We start from the raw sequence: 7,272 nt of genomic DNA on the forward strand, positions 1-7,272 counted from the left end.
CTGTTAATTTTTTAAGTAATTTATTTAATGCTTTTACATTACATTCCCACTCCATCTGTTTGGCTGGATTTGGTTTGGCTTTTATAGAATGTGACAGATGTCATTAAAAATCAGGGGGAAATTAAAAAGTAGTTTAGTGTTTAGAAGTTGTTCAAATGTTTAAAAACGTTTAAAAAACAATAAACAAACAATCCAACATAAATAATCTCTACTGAGGTCAAAGCTGCAACAAAAATTTAAGCTCAGTTTATATTATAAACAAAGCAAAAAATCAACCTGCATTTTAATTGACTGACTTTCTAAAGGTTTTTCATTTCTACATTTAGTTTGTACTTCTACATTTATGTTCCATTTTAATTTCCTGTACTTCAGTTACTCCTTGTAACTGTCTTCTTGTCAGTGTTTTAAGATGAGCAGACATACAGCACATGGATGGTATGTTTTGACATGAGGTTTAGGTTCCACTTTTTCTACAGGGTCAGAGAATAACATACTTGTGGGGGCCCCAACACACAGCAGGACAAAGACCAGGACATCCACCATGTAAACTTTAAATGCCATCATGTCCTTACACACCAAATCAGAATATACAGACCCAGCTTTGTCTTAAAAAGCCTCTTCCCAAATAAAGCTGAAGGGCAGTAATTCAAATCAGCTCTAAGGCAAATGTAAATAAAGTGTTAGGAGAGGGCATTTTAAAAATGTTGATAATTTTTTTCACCGTTATTGAATAGAAATCACAAGAAAACCACAGCTTAAAGCAGTGATAAACATTTGCACCTTGGTGATGCTCTGCTCTTTGAGCACAGCCACCTCTGTGTTTTCAGTACATGGCTGTTATGTAGCATTTTATCACTGCACAAAAGCTGCCTTCCAAAAGAAAAAAAAAAGCTTATGTACATTTTTTTTCTCTCTTCGTTTTTTGCAGTGGTTAGTGCAGGGGAGAAAACTTTTGTTTCGTTTTATTATCAAGAGTGAGTCACCTTTCCTGCTCACACTAGAGAGGGAGAAAATGTATGTGAGGTTTGTGGTCAGAGTTGCAGATAAGATATGAAAGCCAGAAACAAAAGAGACTGTTGTCTCATAGAGGGTCAATGTCCAGGTTGGTCCCAGTTCCCTTTGAGATAGAGATGAGAGCTGTCTACCTGAGGTCCTCTATAAATGCTCTATCATTTAATATTTGTGTTTAATATTTTGCTTTTCCCCAACCAAAGCAGAACATGTGAAGCTGTGTTTGATATGCTTAATCTCAATTGAATGTTTTTTATTAAGGTGGGGGCGTTGAACTAGTGGTTAGAGCAGTGCGCTTGTGCTCTGAGAAGGTTACAAGTACATGGTTCAATCCCTACAGCTGCACTCTGGGTCCCTTAGCAAAAGACCTTAACCCACATTGCTCCCTGGGTTCCGCACAGTGGCGGCCCCCTGCTCCCTAAGGAGATGGAATAAATGCAGAGCTGAATTTCTCCAGTGTGAGATCAATAAAGTTCAATTAAAGATTAATCAAAATTAAGACTGCAGATTGTAGAGCTGAGCCCCGTGTAACACCCTGGTTCACTGAGGTTGTTTCTAAATATCCAAGAGAAACAAACTTTGACTTTACCCAACTTGACAAGCAGCCTTCAGTAAACAGGATCAGCAAAGGTTGACAAGCGGAGACAGTCTGTGAATCGGAGCTGCCACTGTTGATAAGCTGTTACACCTAAGAAACATCCACAGCTGCCTGCAGTCTGAACTATGACTCTCAGCCAGAAATGCATGACCAGGAAAACTAGATCACCAGATGGATTCTCCCCCCACTAAGATCATTTGTTTGTTTTTGATATACAACTAAGAGACCTTTGAAATATGCTGTTTTTTAACCTTTGGAATGGTAATAAATTATAATAATCTAACAATACAGCCGACAGATCCATTCATTGCCTTTCTCCACTCCTTTCTTTCCTTGGACACAGAATTTTGACTGTTTCTTCTGAGCTTTTACTAAATTGCTGTTAACAGGGACTGTGACTCATTCAAAGATCTGTCTTTTTTTTTTTTTTTTCAAGGGAGATTTAATTCACTGTCTCCAAACTGTGATGCTTATTTGAAATTACCATAACCTCCTAACACTGTCACTGATTTATAAAGCTATTCCCTTGACGGGTTCAACCTTTGCTGCTGTCTCCAGTTAAAGGTCACTGTCAAATAAGAGATTTAGGGAAAGAAAAAAAAAAACTGCAGCGACAGGTAGGTAATTGCTCCTTTGTAGACTAATTTGCGCCACATCTTCAACAAAGCATCTGCATGACCTTTTGATCTTCTCCTGCATGATGATGATGGAGCTCTTAAATGCACCCTGGTGTGTTTAGGGCACATTAAAGAGCTGATGAAGCCTTGATGGTTTAAATCAGGGGTCTTCAACGTTTTGCAGGCCAAGGACCCCCTAACTGATGGAGAGATGGTGCGGGGACCCCCTAATTATATAAATTGTATGAAAAATTTGTTATATCAAACTGGTCCTATAGTCCCTCTATTACATATAGAGTAATGTAATGAAAGTAATTTCTCCCTGGGATTAATAAAGTATTTCTGATTCTGATTCCTGGTTGATGGGACAGGTGTTGTGAATGAAACGGTGTCCAGCTTGAAAGAGCTCCTGTGTGTCGCTGAATGTGTGCATTGATGACTGAAAGACATCTTCTGCCTCCATTTATCTGTTTACTACAGTGTGTTGAATTCATGTTAATGTGTATTTAAAGACATTTCAATTAGTGGAAAAAATTGCAAGGGGAAATATAAAAAAAAAGTCTAATCAATCAAAACTTTCGCGACCCCCATGCAGTACCTCTGCGGACCCACTAGGGGCACGGACCCCCTGTTGAAGACCTCCGGTTTAAATTCTAGATGTTCAAATATAGGTCTCTTCAAATGACACATTTGCTTTTTTTCAATTTAAAACATCCAGCAAAAAAAGAAGAACATAATAAAACAGAAATACCCTTTATTGTGTCACAGTGAGGAAATTCAAACAAACCAGCAGTAAAAAAAAAGAAAGAAAAAAAAGCTTGAAATCCTAGTCCCCTTCTGGACCAACATTCTCACATATCATGAAGGAGCTGGACATCAGTGCCTCGAAGGATGTTGTGTTCTTTTTTCTTGCAAACTTCCTCCTTTTTCATCAAAATGTGATGAATCATTAAACCATATGTCTGAAAATATTCATCTCTTTGTTCCTGATTAATTTTGCAGAACAAGTTTCCATGTGGGTAATGACAATCATTAGCCAATGACTGCAAATATTTTTACAAGGTTTTGTCTGCTTCAGTTCTGGTGCAGTAACACATTTTGCACGTACATTTTTTAATCTTTGGGTTAAATAACTTATCTGCTTCCAGAAGGGCATGATGGCTGGGTGTTCTCACTTGCATTTGGTTGTTTATATTAAAGAGTGTATAATCTTTATCAATCTGAAAACGACTCCCATTAAACCTTTGTCTGATAAAGGGCTTTGACTACCTCTCTTGGTAATCCAGGATGGTTATCAGACCTCTTGCTGCATCGTACTTGTACAAGTACATTATCGGGCATCAAATGCTGCTGAACGTTTAACTTTTAGCCCTTTAATTGTTCATCTCATTTCTATTCTAAATAACGCATTTTTTGCACAAATGCCTATTTGCACTGAACCACTGCAACTTGCACACTGTCTCTGATCCCCTGCACTGTTCACACTTTGACCACTGCTGCACTTTTTGTATAACTCGTGCCATTTGAAATATCAATGCAACGTTCATAAGCTGTATGTAACGCAATTTCGTTCTGTATGCACTCTGTGCATACAAAATGACAAATAAAGAAGTCTAAGTCTAAGTACATGGAAATAACTAAAACATGCCTTAATCATTTGAAGTATTTTGTGAAAAGGGCTAAAGTTATGAACTGAAAATAATTCAGATTCTATCACAAAACACCTACAGTCTACTTTCTAGAGTCTAGATAGTAGCATCTGTTCTTATTCTTTCTAGAATCTAGACGAATAAAGCGAGACACACTGAAAAACAATTAACAAAAATGGCGACAATAAAACCAAATCACAGAAATTGTAATGTTTTTAGATTTTATTCAGGTTCAATTGTGAATTTTTCTAAGCCATAACAAGGCTTTGCTCTTGGTCCACTCTATAAAGCCTCAAACTCAATGCTAATTCTGACATTTTTAATTGAAAATTGAAAAGCAAGCGAAATGTCTTCAAATTTGGCAACAAAATCCAGTGGATTTTTTTTTTCAAATGTTTTTGAATTTTCTTATTTTCATCCTAACATAATGCACTGTTTTCTTGTACCAAATAATAATACCTTTGTTCATAACCCCATTTTTAAGGTCCCTATATATATCTATGTATGGGTATGTTACCTCTAGACATAATCTGGAAACACAGAAATGATTCCTGAATGGACAGATTTAAAAAAAACACCTAACATTTGGTAGGCTATGTTCAAAATATTTATCTAACATAAGTTATAGTGATGTAACATACTGTAAATCTCCATTCCTAGAAGTAATCAGAAATGTATTTTGTTTTAACATAAACTCTTGTTATTTAGTATCAGGCTAAATAATGCCATTAAGAATGACTCAAATCTTTGCTGCAGTATTACTCATCACCAGAGTGCAAGAAGCTACTGTGACAGACAGCGAGCTTCAGGTTTGCTCATTACTTTTTTACAAACTGACAGTTATATTAACTTATCTGCTCCAGGCTGCCTGTTCACAACCCTCAGGGTGTCAGTTCTTGCAGGTCTAACATTGTTGTATGTAAATCACAATTTTAGAGTAATCAATGACTTAAAATGAGAGTGTGGGTAATGCTTTAGCTGGCATTTCAAGCATTGCTGCTGTATGATAAATTATATTTAACGTGACATTTAACAAGAAATATCTGAGACTTTGACAACTTTTTTGTATACACAGGGTGTATACAAAATGAAATTTTGTTTTGTACAGCTTTCAGAGAGCGAATGAGCAGCAGCTTGGCAGTAAAATTAACATTTCTATTCCATAAAGTGCAGCAGTGATCAAATGTAAACACTGTGGGAGGGAAAAAAACATGGTGCAAAAGGCATTGATTTGGAAGTTTAGAGCTTTAATATATATGTTGCAAACATACTGTATTTTTGGTTTGGTGTTATGAATCTGATGCAGAGTCTCTGACATGATTTAGTTCTCAAGTTCAGCAGTCTAAAGACAGTGGGGAAGAAACTGAAAAGGAATCTGCTTGTCCTGCATTGAATGCTGCGAAGCCTCTTCCCAGAGGGCAGCAGGGAGAATAGTCCATGGTGGGGTGTGGGGAGTCATTGATGATGTTACGGGCTCGGGATGAAATATCTTTAATCGAGGGAAGAGGAGCCCCGATGATCTTCTCTGCTTTTCTCACCACTCTTCTTACTTTCTTCCAATCTGAGGGACTGCAGCCTCCACACCACACAGTGAGACAGCTGGACAGAACATGTGTAACCTATATGTTGTTTTTATCCTTTTTATCTATAAGAGAGATGATTTATGTAGTAATTATGTAAGATTTGTGTCCAGTTGAATTTAAAATGAGTCTGTGTTCAATTCAGTGTGCCCAATCAAATGCCGTTTAATGTGATCAGAAAAATTTAATAAAATCCACCAGCGATCAGTTATAACGCAATGTGGCCAAGCTTCTGTCTAAAAGCCAAATAACCTCCTGAATTGTTACCATGTGTTAAATATCATCTGGTTATTGTTATATAAACACATCAAGTCCAGAAATGACTGAATCCCGCTGTTAGTTTTTATATTGAATTAGCTAATGTTCAAATATCCAGCTAAACATGGTTGGGTTTACCAACAGTGGCAAAGCTTTTGCTATCAGTTAGACTCCGCAAGTTTTTTCTTGGCAGGCATTGAATTCTCCTTAAAAGCAGATCCAGGAACAGAATCAGCAAAGTTCGCCTCTTCCAGCTGGCAAATTTGGGATCTGCTAAGTAGACAAGTAGAGAATACATCAGGATGGGGTTTCAGTACCTCATCCTGCTCAGCACAGTCATGGTTTCCCATCACTATATGATTAGGTAATATTTCCTCTCCAGCAATATAATTTCCCATGATGAATGAATGCCTTAACATGCACACAGTGCAGAGGTGCTCTCATATACTGTAAGCCATTCCGATACATCTTATAAATGGATGTGGATCACTGAAGCTTTAATGTGGCAAACAATGAGTTGATTGTGATTTAAGCTGTGCATCAGGGATATGGGACGTGCAAAACATAACAGAAAAGACAACTATCCTGGAAAGAGAGCCCCAAGAGTTGAGTAAAAGTAACAACCTGATTTTTCTTGTGAGTAGGCTCATGCAACAGAGATATATGGTCTCTATTTTCCTGCCCTCTCCTTCCACTTTACAAATGTGGTGCTCATATGTGTGAAGGTACATTCAAAGAGAACCAGAACGTGGCAGATTTGCAGCATAAATCATACACTGGTCATAATGCATGATGTCAGAGTATCTGGTGTAACACCAGTTGCTTTGGTCCGTTCTAATGACGTCACATTAGGATAACTCAATCCTCTAGCGATGCTTTCATCAGTCCAGGACCCAATAATAGGAGCTTCTGTACAGTGGCAGTGGCATTGAGTTTTAACTTGAAAAGCACGGTTTCCTGGCAAGATCCATCCCAGAAAGTTAGTTCTAGCATGCTAAATAGTGTTCCCAAGGTTTGGTGTGAAACAATTGAATCAGGCTGTGTTTGAAGAGCTTTATTTAGAGATAAAAGCAATGTAAAGGTATGTTTGTAGTTTTAATAAATTCACAATAATTTGCCACTAGTTGGTTTTTGTGTGTGAAATACCAACAGAAATCATTAACATCTATGGTTTTCATTTGTAAATATGTGGAAGAGTTCAAGGTGATGGAGTCTTTTCATCAAAACCACGCAATACATTTTTGAGCATAAAAGTTATACAACTTGGAAACATTCAAAATATTGCTTTTTTATCACTGCATGCTTGACTTCATAGCAAAATGCCATGCTTTTGGAAACATTCTGGTGGCTGTTAGTGGCAATGAAGGCACAGCAGAGGAGAGAGTTGGCAGGAGACAGAATAGGGAGAAGACAGGTGCACACTGAAGCTGGCAGGAGTTAAAGGACGATCAGACAACTACTGGTAAGTCTGCTTAGATATGCTGCAGGAGAGAAGGTGATGAACAACAGGTGGGCATTCCTGATTGAGGTGGAACAGGGGGAGAGATGGACAGGACTCA

This window comes from Cyprinodon tularosa, unplaced genomic scaffold (assembly GCF_016077235.1).
Source record: "Cyprinodon tularosa strain WSP-4 unplaced genomic scaffold, ASM1607723v1 ctg342, whole genome shotgun sequence".
NCBI classification, from domain to species: domain Eukaryota; kingdom Metazoa; phylum Chordata; class Actinopteri; order Cyprinodontiformes; family Cyprinodontidae; genus Cyprinodon; species Cyprinodon tularosa.